Source organism: Oryzias latipes, chromosome 10 (assembly GCF_053564925.1).
Source record: "Oryzias latipes strain Hd-rR chromosome 10, Olatipes_Hd-rR_3.1".
In the NCBI taxonomy this organism is placed as follows: domain Eukaryota; kingdom Metazoa; phylum Chordata; class Actinopteri; order Beloniformes; family Adrianichthyidae; genus Oryzias; species Oryzias latipes.
The window spans coordinates 14,711,510-14,726,658 of record NC_136246.1 but is presented as its reverse complement, the minus strand read 5'-3'; the positions used below and the strand labels follow the sequence as shown (position 1 = coordinate 14,726,658).

Below are 15,149 nucleotides of genomic sequence, written 5' to 3'. Positions count from 1 at the left end.
ACAGAAACAAAATTAGAAAAAATGTCTCTCTGTCCAAATATTTATGGTCCTTACTGTACATGCATGTAGCACCACAGCCTTCACCTTCTCATAGTCCAGACAGTGGCTGGCAAGGATGCCAGTGTTTCCTGTGCCTTCCCAGTAAGGACTCTCTGCAGCAAAAGTGGCAAAGCTGTTTTAGGTCACTGCAACACCTCAGCAGCATGCTCAAACAGAACAAAATAATCATCAATGGCACCGTCACTTATTGAAGGTAGAAATTTAACACATTTGTCCACATCAAAAGATGTCACGCAGAAGGAAGAAGGTGGTGCAGCAGGTGTGGCTTGTACCAGTTGGAGCTCCTTTTAGGCAGATTTGCTTGTTCGTTTCCTTCTTATTTTTTCTGAGCTAAAACTCGTAACTATAAGGCTACGTTCACACTGCAGGGCCTAATGCTACGAAAGCCCATTGAGACGACTGTTGTTGTGAATTTGGGCTATACAAATAAAATTTAATTGAATTGAATTAATGCTCAGTTCAGATTTTTTGAAAAAAACTTTTGTGATCTCCTGTGTGACCACGAAATGACCCAGAAGTGACCCGCATGCGCAGAAGAGTACTCAACGGTGAACAACGTCACTGTTGTTTGCAGAAGTAGCTAACGTTAACAATGGATGGGAGCCCCCAAATATGTTATGACCCTGACAGGCAAACCTGTCTCAAGTCTAGGGGTAACACAAAAAGGAGACCATTACATGTGAAAACTGGACACCGGAAGATGAGGAACACAGTTTATTGAAGGAAAAAGGAAACTGTACTGTAAGACAAAAAGAAATTACCGTGCTGGTTCAAACACAAAGACAATACATTCGCATTGGAATCTAGGCCAAACATAAACAAAGTTTAATTTTTGAAAAGAAACAAAGTCCGCAAATATAGACTTCCAAGGTCCAACCCCAAACTAAAATAAAAAAACCAAGCAGTGTAAGACTGCTGAGGAAAAAGAGGGGGGAAAAGAGAAACCAACCAGCACAGCTCCAACTCAAACCCAATTGCTCCTCAGCCTCCTGCTCAACTTTCTCCGCCTGCCTGCCTGGTTTAGGCCTCTTCTGACTTAAATACCAGTCAGGTGCTGATAAAGATCATTGGCCACACCTACCAGGTGAGCAGAATGACGGGATGCAGCACAGCAGCAGCAGCAGCAAGACATAACAATCAGTCTCGTGAACAAATAAGCAGATAAGAAAAACACAGTATTCAACCCATTCAGAGACGAGACCCGGGCGCAGAGCAGCAGTGTAAAACGCTCCTCTGCGCCTCCCTTAGGGTTAGTGCCGGTGCAAAACCCATGCAGGGAAAGTCAAGCAGGTCCTAGCTTTAGCTTATGTGCTGAAAGACAAATGAAAGGAGCGCGTCATAGAAACCTTAAAGTGACAGACAGCAGTTCTCACAAGCAGAATTATGATGTAATTAAATGCGGTTTATTAAACATTCGATCCATTTCCTCCAAGTCCCTCTTAGTCAATGATTTAATTACTGATAACAATCTTAGTCTTTTAGCCTTAACAGAAACTTGGCTCCAACAGGATGACTATGTTAGATTGAATGAAGCAACCCCCCCCCACTTATGCTAACTATCAGAAATCCAGGCTTTCAGGGAAAGGAGGTGGTTTGGCAGTAATATCACAGTCTAGCTTACTTCTCAGCCCTAAAGTTAAAAATGCTTATAATTCATTTGAAAGCATCATATTGTCTATAAATCACCCAAACAGGAAGACTCGAAAACCTGTTTTACTCATAATTATTTATCGCCCCCCCGGCCCATATTCAGAATTTTTAACTGAGTTTTCCGACTTCCTATCGACTATTGTCTTAGATTCTGATCAAATTATAATATTAGGGGATTTTAATATTCATGTTGATGACCCCAGTGACTGCCTAGTAACGGCTTTTGCAGCTTTATTAGATGATGTTGGTTTCACCCAAAGTGTGAATGAACCCACTCACTGTCATAAGCACACCCTGGACCATGTTCTAACCCATGGTATAGAGATCAGCCAGCTGAGTGTCCTTCCTCTTAACCCCATCATTTCTGATCACTTTCTGATTACCTTCCAGTTTACATTAGAACATCCTTCTGCCCCAGTGAATAAGAAACAGCTTAGAAGAACCTTAACTGACCGTTCTGTGTCTGAGTTTAAACACACAGTTCAGCCAGTACTTAGTGATATTCTGAGAAAATACTCTGAGACCAGCTCCCATAGTATCAGTCCTAGTATAAATGACCACTTTGTTAATGATGCCTTACAAGCCCTCAGGAGTACACTCGATGTTGTTGCCCCCTTGAAACCTAAGTTCGTCAGACAAAACCGAGTAGCACCGTGGTTTAACGCTGAAACTCGTTCTCTTAAACGAGAAACCCGTAAGTTGGAAAGAGAATGGCGCCGCTCCGGTTCAGAGCAGTCTCTGGATATCTGGAAACATAGCCTATTAAATTATAAAAAAGCTCTGCGTAGAGCTAGAAGCCAGTACTATTCAACCTTAATATCAGAGAATGGAAACAATCCAAGATTTCTTTTTAGCACTATAGCTAAATTAACTCGCAGTCAGAGCTCAGTAGAACCACATGTTCCTGTTTCTCTCAGCTCTGATGATTTTCTTACATTTTTCGATAGTAAAATCTCAAATATTAGACATAAGTTAAATCAAGTTATTCCTACTATCAGCCCAGAACAGGCTGAAGCGGTAGAAATGGAGGCATCCATAGAAACCTCTGTAACATTAGACTGCTTCACTGCTGTGGATCAAGCGGAAATAACATCAATTATTACGTCCTCCAAATCCTCAACTTGTCTGTTAGACCCAATTCCCACTAGACTTTTTAAAGAAACTTTTCCCCTAATTAATGATTCCATATTAACAATGATAAATGCCTCTCTGGAAACGGGTTACGTGCCGCAGTCTTTTAAATATGCAGTTGTTAAACCTCTTCTGAAAAAGCCCAGTTTGGATCCTAGCATCTTGGCCAACTATAGACCGATATCAAACCTGCCCTTTATTTCTAAAATCCTAGAAAGAGTTGTAGTTAAGCAGCTTTACTGCCACCTACAGGACAACAGCCACTTTGAAGACTTTCAGTCGGGGTTTAGACCTCATCACAGTACGGAAACTACACTAGTTAGAGTCTCTAATGACTTGTTATTGGCCTCAGAAAAGGGACTACTTTCTATTCTGGTCCTGTTGGACCTCAGTGCAGCCTTTGACACTATCGACCACGGTATTTTACTCCATAGATTAGAGCAGGACATAGGGATCAGAGGAGCTGCTCTCCAGTGGTTTAAATCCTATCTGTCTGATAGGTATCAGTTCGTTAATGTAAATGGCCATTCCTCTCAGTGCACTCGAGTCAACTATGGAGTCCCACAGGGCTCAGTCTTGGGACCGATCCTGTTTACGCTTTATATGTTACCCCTAGGAAACATAATCAGGAAACACAGCATTAATTTTCATTGTTATGCCGACGATACGCAGTTGTATTTATCCATGAAGCCTGACCAGAATGACCAGATAGAGAAACTGAACGCCTGCATCAGAGACATCAAGACCTGGATGACAATTAATTACCTCCTCTTGAACCCAGAAAAAACTGAGGTCATTATACTTGGTCCTAAAAACCTCAGAGATGCTCTGTCTGCTCAGATAGTCTCCCTGGATGACATAAGTATAGCCCCCAATTCCACAGTTAGAAACCTTGGGGTTTTACTTGACCAGGATTTATCATTTAAGGCTCACATATCTCAGGCGTGTAGAACTGCCTTTTTTCACCTGCGGAATATTGCTAAGATCAGAAATATACTTTCTAAGAGTGATGCTGAAAAACTCATCCATGCATTTGTTACGTCGAGGCTGGATTACTGTAACTCCTTGTTAGCAGCGTGTCCTAAGAGTTCCTTAAGAAGTCTCCAGCTTGTTCAGAACGCAGCTGCTAGATTGTTAGCTGGAACCAGCAGAAGAGATCACATCACTCCTGTGTTAGTTTCGCTCCATTGGCTCCCAGTTGATTCTAGAATTAAGTTCAAGATCCTCCTGTTAACCTATAAGGCCTTACATGGAATGGCCCCGTCCTATATTAAGGACCTCATAGTCCCTTACCAACCAATCAGAACACTTCGCTCGCAAAATGCAGGACTGCTTGTGGTTCCTAGAATTAGTAAAAGTACGGTTGGAGGTAGAGCGTTTAGCCACCAAGCCCCTGTCTTATGGAATAAACTCCCAGCTCATGTAAGAGAGGCCGACTCAGTTTCTACATTCAAAGCTAGACTGAAAACATTCCTCTTTGGACAGGCTTATTGTCAGACTAGTTAGTATTCAGAGATTATTTAACTTAATGTTAGTTTGTTTAAATTAAACTTAATAATAACTATTTCTTTTAAAAGGCTGCTAGAAGTTGAAGCTGGGGTAACTATGGTGCACTGGGGTTCTGTCCTCTTTCCTGTTTTTACTTCTACCCTTCCTCTCCTCTATTCTTGATCATAATTTATCATTTAGTTCTCCATGCCTCTGTTTGGTGCAGTGCGATTCATGTATTGTCCCTCTTTTCCTCTCCCCTCCTGGGGAGTGGGAGTGCTTCCAGACTCCAGTTGGTTCATCCGTGCTCCAGTTGCTGACCGTTTACCTCGCCTTTGCTCGCGCTCCTGCACCTGGCTGTGGATCCTGCCTCTGGCTCATCTCTGGCTCGTCTCTGCTCTGTGCCTGACCGAGTACCTCGTCTCTGCTCCTGCTCCTACACCTGGCTGTGGTTCCTGTCTCCGGCTCGACTCGCGCCTTTGACTGTCCCCACAACCACGGCTGGATGAAGCTCGTCTGCTGGACTTTTATATATGTAGTTGTAGATTTAGATAAGTTAATTCTTCTCTAAGAGTTCTGGTAAATCGCCTGTCCGTCCTGGGGGAGGATCCCTCCTTCATGTGGGCACCCCTGAGGTTTCTTCGTTTTTTCCGGAATCCGGTTTTTTTGGGAGTTTTTCCTTACCGCGAAGGGGGGTCTAAGGGCAGGGATGCCAGTATAGCTTAGTCAGTTTGTTAGTTCATTTTAGTATTTTCCTATTGAACTCTTTGTATTCGTGATCCTTTTGATTCCATGTTTTACTTCGAAGCCCATCGAGACGACTGTTGTTGTGATTTTGGGCTATACAAATAAAATTGAATTGAAAAAATTGAATTCTGCATCACCAAATTCGTCTACGTCTCCCAGGTAACAGTAAAAAATGCCAGTTTCGTTCTGCTTTGTAAACCATAATGCCCCTCTAGTGAGGGGAGGTTAAGCTGCTGTTACCTGGTTTTAGGATAGGTTCAAAACATCTAACAGATTTATTAACTAATCCAAATGTTAATTCTGGTCTCAAGACATTTACTATTCTGATGTGACAGATTTGACATGTTGAGGTAATTACATCTACTGTAGTTAGTTCTCATGTATTAAAATGATGAGGCAGCTCCTCCCTTCCATCCTCAAAATACTCCTCAAACCTGCATTTAACAGCTTTGTGTCTTCTAGAACAGCTTCAGACTTACTTCTGAGTTCATCTTCAGCTCAATTACAGGTGTTATGGTGACTCAAGGAAAATCCATCATTATTCAGAAGGGCCTTTTTATGGTTTGCTGCTCAGTTTAAATTTTAGTGCCATTTTAGGCAACCTTTGCATCAGTTTACACCGAATTACACAATCCATTAGAGGATATTTCCTGTCCTGAAGGTCGATGTGTGTCATGTTCTACAAACACAAATTCTCATTCTGGTCTCATCTCTTAGTCTCAAGAGGAAAATTGATTTGTTTTAGTTTACATCTCGTTAAACAGATTGCAAAAAGAGCTCCGTTTACAATAATCATAAATATATTTTAAAAAAAATTTAAAAAAAACTTCATCCCACCCTGAAGGCAAAATCTGTGCCTTTTATTCAATTCTTGGATTGGAAGTCCATCTAGTGGTTGTATTCACCTTTGCATTGTACCCAGAGGTTTAGCTAAAAGTATAATTGATGTGAAGAAAATTCTTCCTTCTTCAGATCAGCTCCATCATCACAACATGACCCTGCAGCCAAGTGACGGGAAATGGAAAAAGATGGGGGCATTTGTGGATGAACTCATGGAAACAAAAGAAAGCAAGCTCCAGCATATTAAAGTTAAACCACAATGTCTTCTTTTAGCTCATTCCTGATGGACCACATTATTAGAGACTTAAAAATGTGTGTCATCTCTGAATTCATAAAGCACTAAATCTCTGCTAACAGCACAATAAACGCCACAGGGGAGACTTTCACCCGCAGGAGGAGGAATGAGACGCAGCCTCTGCTCAGATGACACCAAATTATGATTCAGGAGTGCAGATTAACTGTAATCAATGAGGTTATTCCAGTGAGCAAACACAACAAATGTACTGGACTGTGATCACTGGCTGAGCCACACAAGCTGCTCTCACAACAACAGATAATGTCACATTTAAACTTATAGACTTGGTCATATAGCACTGTTCCTTCACATTAGTATTCATCCCATCAAACCCCAAGCCTAGAGCGATCGATTGGCGAACGCCAAGAGCTAAAGGCCAATAAAATAAAATGAAAAACTCAAGAAGATTCTGAATGATCCCTGAAGACAAAAAAAAAAGGGAAACCAACACGACCCGGTTTAACCTGCATATGAGGCGGCAGCTCTCCGCCTCCATGCTTTTTGGTTAGCTATGTGTTTCAGGACTAAACATCTCATTACTTCCTCAATTTACTACATAAATTAATTTTACACCCAACATTCTGGTGTTGCTTCAGATCTCATTAACTAGGGTGGCAGTTTAGCTCAGGCGGTAGAGCAGGTTGTCCAACAACCGAAGGGTTGGCGGATCAATCCCCGTTCTCCCCAACCAGCTGTCCCCCCCGAAGGCGGCTGGTCCGCAGCTCACCGCCCCCCCCAGGGGATGAGTCAAAATGCGGAGAAGGATTTCCCCATTGTGGGATAAATAAAGTATCAATTATTATAGCTATTAATTGGAAATAAGACCTAAATGTACGAGGTGATTCACATTACAATCTCAATGAGAAGTTACTTTTGGTTAAAAACATATCTGGTGGAAATTTAATTTAATTTCATGTCTTTTACTGAGCATATGTTCTTACTAAGCATTCAGATGTTGGCGTGATCAAATTTTATATTTCAGTACAAAAAAATCCATATATCCGTCTTTGCAGTGTAGTTTTTGACTAATAAAATATACTTATTTCCTTATTTTTTGAGTATTTTTCAGCATGTGCTGTGAGCAAGACATTTTACTGTGCAATGACCCTGGAATCTATTTAAAGCTGGCTGACACAAGTGGACACAGTATCTAAAGGCCATGAGGACATTTTGGATTTTTTTTTCTTTTATTCATTTTTTTTGCATTATAAAAGCAGATTCTGTCCAAAATTTATTATGAGGTGCCCTTGAGCAAAGTGTCCGCTCAGTGGCGCTGTGAAAGGCCGCATTAAGGTCAGTCTTGACTTTAATTTTATTTTCTGTAAGAAAATCAAATGCAAAGAGAATAATAAGTGTGTGTTTGGAAAGAGTGAATGCTACAAGAAGCATAAAGTCTGTTGCTATCAACACACTTGACGCATATTATATAAAGTCACCCACTGGATCATGCATGGCGAGTTTGTCCAGGCAGTTTGTCCAGAGTTTACTACACCCACCTCGACAATGTTTGAGAGGGATAAAGATGCGTCATAAGCTCTGTTGGGTTCACTAACCAAATTATTAAAACAACAAAGTACACAACTTTGAGCTCTCATAAAAATCAAAGCAGCTCATTTAACTTCATTCTCCCTTCAAGTTCTTAAAAATAAAGAACAAAAGCAAAAAACATGACACTAGGCTGTAAAATTGTTTTGCGTGAAAAATCTAACCAATTAACATGAGAATCAATAAATAAATGCTCTGTTCTGACCACTGACTTGGAAGTGAACTGAGTGAGTGTGATGTCACCCGTAAAAACTGCCTTACTTCTGGCTCCAGCAAAATGAAGCCAATTCAGTCGCCATTTTTCCGCGATGATTGACCCGAGTTGTCTGTTTCTATGACAATTACTGTTGCCAATCAGGAGTTGCCAAGAAGAGTTATTGAAGTCAATAACTCTTCTCGTTACACCGGGCACGGGAAAATATGTCAATCAAACATCCGAGGTGGAGTTCAGCGAGCACCACATGCTTTCAGTAAGTCTCTGATTGGTCAGTTTATAACTTGAATTACTTGCGATAAAGAACAAAATATCATGAAAAACAAATTAGGATTAGCAAGAAGATGTAGGTAAAAAGGTATCAGATCAAGAAAGCAAGAAGAGTTATTGTGACAAATAAACTGTGACAAAGAATTTTACTTCTCTGTTTATTTCTCGATAGAAGTATATGGGATTTTGGCTTCTTGACGTCAGCAGGTACATTCTTTTTGGAATGTGTATACAGTCAATGGTTCTGACACCAGACTCCAGTGGTCTTTTGAGGAACTGCAACATTTAGTCTTAGTTTTCATTAAATTCGGAAATGGAAGGCCAGTTGGGCATTTGTGAAAAATAAAACTGCAGTTACAAAAAGCTGTCCTATGCAAAAAATGTACATGAAATGTTTAAAAGAAAATTGTTTCATAAAACGACAAAAGACCTCTCAGGTTCAGAGGTTCTCTTTTGGTGACCTCTGACTATCCTGGCACCTTTATTATAGCTCTTGCATTCGTAAAAAGTTCAAGAACGGAACTTTTAAAAAGTCCTAAGAGGACTTCCACCAAAACACTGATAAGAGAACCAGAAGAAAGCGAGTGCAACGTAAAAATGACTGTTTTTAAAATGATGCGTAGACTTCCAAAAAGGCATAATAAAGAAGGAAAAAAATCGTATATATGTCACACTGGAGTATAAGTCGCACTTTTGGGAGAAACTTATTTAACAAAATATGGGAACAAGAACAGACATCTCATCCTGAAATGCAAATTATAATAAAGGAATAAATAACAATACCAGTATGAATATCTGCACACTTCACTACCATAACACACTACTTCGTGAAACATAGAAGGATTCTAGAATGCTAGCCCTAAATGTCAACAGTTTTTCAGATAAATATAGCATAAGGAACATGCCAACAAGTCAAAAAAACTATTTATATCACTTCAAATCACTAAATCTGTTGAATTCTTCTTCCTCTGTGTCCCTTTGGAGCAACTTCACTGAGCCCTTTATAAGACTGAGCGGTGCTTCTTGTTCTAGGATGCTGTCAGTAGCAAATACTGAAACACACACCTACAGTGCCCCCTGGCGGTTGTTGCCATTTGAAGAAAAAGAAATCACATATAAGTTGTACCTGACTGTGCAAAAAAACTTCAACTTACACTCTGAAAAATCCAGTTCATGTTTGAAGGTAAGAAGGAAAATGTGTTGTAACAGGATTAGTGAGGAGGCTCGGAAGAGTGACAATGGGCATCTGTGGAACCAGGTTAGATCACACTTTTTAACATCTGAGCATTCAGCCCAATAGATTTCTACCTTGTGAGCTACAACCCCTTAAAAGATTTGAATAATCCCACCACCATAGCTGTCTCATGAATGAAACTGAGATCTGACAAGTGTTAAGTGTTGGGAACAAGAAGGCCATAATTTGAGGTTTAGAACAAACATGAATCAGCTTTCACCTCTTTGGAAGACGCTTTGAAACGCCAACTATCAGTAACAAGAGCTGGCCGATAATTATAAGCTGCAACCAAACCAGCAAGGGATGTTAAATCATTAAACAGATCTAAAATGAGAAGAGCAGTGCGCTAATGTTTTTTCACTGCTAAATCAACACATTAAAGCGCAAGGTCAGATCTGTATTAATTTGGTTAGACACCGCAGTAACTCTGGGTTTATTAAACTAAACACATAAAGGCAACTTCAGGACTTAGTTTTTACGTTCATGGTTTTTTTTTTTGGACTCAGACCAGTGGTTTTTTATCCGCTGGTCTGCAGAGGCCCTGCACTTCTTTTGGTTTGAATGAGCTTCAAACTACTTAGAAATAAAATGTGCACTGGATTCTCTAAACTGTCTGGTGAGTATGTTGCCTCAGAAATATGGATGTTCCTTGAGGTTCGACAGGGAAAGACGTACTTATGATGCATGTCATCATGGGTTAAATAAAGTAGCTGTTTCAGTGTGAAGCTGCAGGTTTTTTAATTCTTTGACATTTTTGATATAGGCCAGACTTAACTGTGCTCTGCCATAACATGATATTTTGATCACCACAAAGGGCAGAGTCACATATTCTGCTTTACTTTGATAGACTGTTGCCATAGTAACAACTCCCTTAGTGGAGTCAGAAGTCAGTTTGTGAAGACCATTTCAAAGAAACTGCTAAAAATTGTGAATATTGATTTCAAAACAGTCCAACCAGTAATTTAAACCCCCAAAAAAAAGAAAATTGAAACAACCTGCAATGCTAACATGACATTTGTGAATAGATGGAATAAAAACAAAAAAATATGTAACATTAAAAACTAATGTCCAACAAAAAATATATATATATTGCTTTTATTCAGGTTAAAAATAGTATTTATCTAGACAGTGGCGCTCAGCTCACACTAAATCTGCCATTACTCCTAATTTACTGAGCTGACTGCTATCTGTTCATGCAGAAATATTTATCTATGAGAGTGCAGATGTAGGTTACAAGTACAGAAAAGTCTGGAGGCAACACACAATCTCTGAAATCTGCTCCTGCTCCAGTGTGCTGAATAGCAATCTAGAAGTGCAAAGCAGATTATTCTTGACAGAGGTAACATTTACAAAAATAAAAAAAATAACTACACATGAAGGCAGTCATGGAGTCTTGTGTAAATACTCCCAGCTCCTAAAATGTGGAGAGATGTCACTAAGAAAGATGAAAGCCAAAGACAGCGGTGAAACAAGCCGTTTTATGCTCTGACAAATTAGACAGGATGTTTCAGTGAGTCAGACTAGTGTTCTATCAAAATCAAAAACTCAGTGTTGGCAAAAAAACATTTCAAGCTCCACTGTGACAGGTGGAGGTGGAAGCAGACCAAGGTTTCGAGGAATAATTGTGGAGTTCGCACTGACAGGTGTGCAGTCAGATGCTCCAGTTGTCTGCTTGCAGCTCCAGGCGCTTCAGTGACTGGAGGCCCTGAAGCAGACAGTGATCTTCTGCCAGGCACAGAAGAAACTCCAGCCCTGCCTGTGATGCATTCACCAGCTGCTGCTGCTGCTGCTGCTGCATTGGTGTTCACGTTGGAGATACATGCAACAAAAGCCTTTCATTGATTTTAATAAATTATTTCTGAATGTTATATGTTTATTTAAACAATTTGAATAACCCCATAAAAAATTTTTTATATAGAATTATACGTCAATGTACTGTTATGAAATATCCATTTGCTCACTTGAGCAACAAACCAGATTAGTATTGCTATTTTTATTTATATGTCATAATATGTTTCACTATGAGGCAGTTGGAGGATGAGGTTATTGTGTGTGCTTTTATAAAATATTTATTTTTATGTTTTTAAAGTCTTTGTGCTTTAGACATAAACTTCCATTTGATTTGAATGATTAAATTAAAATTAATGCTGCTAACAAATGTATTTTGATAAAACAAATGACTTTTATTTTTGGTCATATTCAACAGTAGAATATATTTGCTCTCATATGACAGACAGCCTGTGTGAAGCTCTCCAAACCCTTAAGCAGTGGGCACTGCACAAGGATTACAATCAGAGGGTTGTGGGTTTGAGCCCAGAAACTGCCACAGCCTGGTGAAAAAAGCCAGAATAAAAGTCTGGTAAAAGTCTCCACCAAATGAAATTTCTCCCCTTTGGAGATGATTTTGAACTGCAAAAAGATTTGTATATTAAAAAAAAAGAACTATAAGGACAGTTTTGCCTGAAACTATCCAACCCATCAACTCTACTCACTTAAAACCTTTGAGACCAACATTGATTGTGAGCCAAGCTTTATTCTCACCTCAAGCCCAGCTACAGTAGAAGCAATCCCATGTCACATGTTCATCTTTGCTCTACGCTCCATGTTGCTTAAAAAAGCTGATAAAAAGCAAACGTTTTTTTTATCTTAATCTGTTTAAAGCCGGTTACCGTGGCAGCACACCTGTACCTGTCACTGATGCTGGAGTTCCTCCCTTGACTATCGCATCCTCCCAAAATGATCTCATCCTTGTGCAACCCCATTGAGGCTTTCCTATTGTTGCTTTTGTCACACATTTCCCTCTTCCCTCCATTTTAACTCAAGACTTCACTTTAAACCTGCATTTGCATCTGAAATACACCCCAAAAAGAAAACAAACAGAAGTAATGAAGAATCAGCCACAGAGAGGGAGTTTGAGAGAAACATCTCTGACTTGAGGCTGTTCCTCAGACACACACACAGCAGTACAGCAGCTCATTTTAAATGATGCGGCTTCACAGCTGTCAATTTCTACTCCGGGAATCGAATGCAACACTTTGTGCTACAAATCTCACCCAGAAACCTTTAGCTTCCATGTTAAGGCATGAGGATGACATAGTGTAACAAACCTTATTATAAGACAACCAAACTTAATAGCTTAATAATGAACTTAGTGTTAGTAAAGCATTGATTAACCAGAAATTTTCAGGTTTAAAGTTATAAGATCTAAAAAAAAAAAAAAAATCCTCATGCAAGGTATCAGTTTCAGAAAATTAATCTTTTCTTAGAAAAAAATTGATTTAAATCAACTGGATTCATGGACTTGAAGAGTGGATATTACAATTTACTAAATAAAAATTGCTGTTAGCTGATTCAGACTGTTGTTTGCTGTGAGCACACATAAGCCATGACTTATCCATTTTCTACTAGAAGTTTAAAACGTGAACTAATAAAGCTATCCTAAAGAAATAGAAGGGAGTGTAAAGCTTGCCTTGTTGCAGATAAATTGAAAAACATAAGATATGCCTGCACTGCAGGACAAAATGGAAAACATCACATTATATTCAAATAAGCTGTATTCATACATCTTGTGTGTCACTTGAAAGGAAACAAAAAATAATCAAAATGTCAGTGCATCTCTCATCCACAGCAAGGAGAGAAGGATCGAGGAAAAGCACTAAGACAACAGAATTTTACCAGCATTTACATAAATACATACAAAAAACATCAAATCTATCTGTATCCAACATTAGAATGAACAGCGAGCCAGGATACGATGAGCCAGAGGAGATTTACCAAAGGAAGGGAAGGATTCCTAAAGCTTAAGCCATGATAATTTGAGCTTTCTGCCAAAAAATAGCAATGAATAAATCAGCAACACACTGGCACAAGAGTGTTGGTCAAGAACATGCCAAATGGCCACATACAGTACAGACCAAAAGTTTGGACACACCTTCTCATTCATTTGAATGAAAAAACAGAGTTTTTACAACGTTATAAAAACAAAGTTATACATTTTAGGTGAAATCCTTAGAAGCCACTAAACTCATTCACTGTCAAAAGCAGAACATTAAAGAACATCAATAATATTAAAATATTTATTTTTTTTAAATAAAAAAGGAAGTTTTTGTAATCAGTTTAAAAGAATTGTCTTTTTTAAAGTAGCCATGAACGCTTAATCTTTAACCTTTCAGTCATTTAAAGTACATTTTTATTTTGGTGCACAATTTAATTTAATCTATTCATTTATTTAACAGGGACAGTGCACATTAAAAGCATGGCTGCAATGCACCAGAGTTAGCCCAAAGGCTATTTTTCATCTGTAGTCCACGGACAGGTGTTAAAATCATCTACCTAAAAAAACTCAAAGCATCAATTAAATAAATTCATAGAAAATATACATGTACAATGAACAATCATTTAAAAATAAACAAAATGTTAGGATGTGATTTGTTAATATTAATCAGTGTTTTGAGACTTCATCTGCAGCTAAAAACAACAACATAATTTTGAAGTAGAGAGAGGTGATCAATGCTAAGATTAAACAAGGTTGGTGTTGTTGATGGTCCTTTTTCTGCTGTGCATAGTTTTGAAAGAAAGGTTTACAAAAAAAACATGATGTGAATGAATTTATGAAACCAGCTCAGGATATTATAAGAAACAACAGATCTTAGTTTTAAAACAAAGTGCAGCTTTTGACAGAGCATCAATCCAAACCTCCATGATAATCAGATTAAAGTTTTGCGGCACTTCTCTAGCCTTGCCAACCACTCAAAGCACTTTACATTAGAAGACCACTTCATATTTCATTTTCTGTCACACACCACCAATACAAACAAAAAGCAAAACAATGTTTCTTCAGAAATCCTGATCAGAAACAGTTATAGTTTGATATATAGGAAAGAAAATCAGGCAAATTATTTCAAACTATAACAGAAAACAGGTGAGGGGAACATCTAAATATAATGTAAAGTCAGCTAAATATGAACAAACATTAGAAAAAATCCTAATAGATCAAATTAATTAAAATCAAACTAACAAAACTTTTAAGTTTACATTTGTTTTACAAATATAAAATAAAGCCGAACATGAAAAATTAAGACTTAAATTAGCCTTTTTTAAATCGATTTCTATTTGGTTTTATTTTGATGTTTCTAAGCTTTTCCAGCTTCAACTAGACAGTTTTTTTCCCCTGTCCAATAAGAGATTTGTATTTGTCAGTCGTGGTCGTTTATCAGGAATTCCTGGATTTCATTACGACAATACATCAACAAACTTAAATTAACAGTCAATTAAATTAAAAATTAAAAACAGAAAAACACCTCGTTTTTGTAATTTGACCACAAGTCAATACAGCAATTAGGGACACTTGGATTATGAATCAATGCCATGCAAAATATCCTATTTAAACTTAAGAAAAAAGACTGAATAGGCAAAAATGAACAACATGTTAAGCCAATTATTTGCACACCGAAAATAATGATAAATGGCCTAAAGATGAGAAATAACCATGATTTTTCTTTTTACTGTTAAATAAAAAATATTACCATACTCGGTAATTCACACTAACACTAATGGCTCATATCAGCTGGATACTTTTAGCCCCAACTTTCACCAAATTCGAGTCTAAGTGAACGGCAAACCTTCAGAAATGAAAAGTAAAAGAATTTTGAGGGAAACAAACACGCAAAACAAAC

General features: G+C 38.4%; 1 protein-coding gene across 1 annotated transcript in view; it reads right to left on the bottom strand.

Annotated features, from left to right (window-relative positions):
- Window positions 1-15,149, bottom strand: part of mrpl11 (mitochondrial ribosomal protein L11) — a 63,075-nt gene that overhangs the window by 47,686 nt on the left and 240 nt on the right. The gene's annotated exons all lie outside the window — the stretch shown is intronic.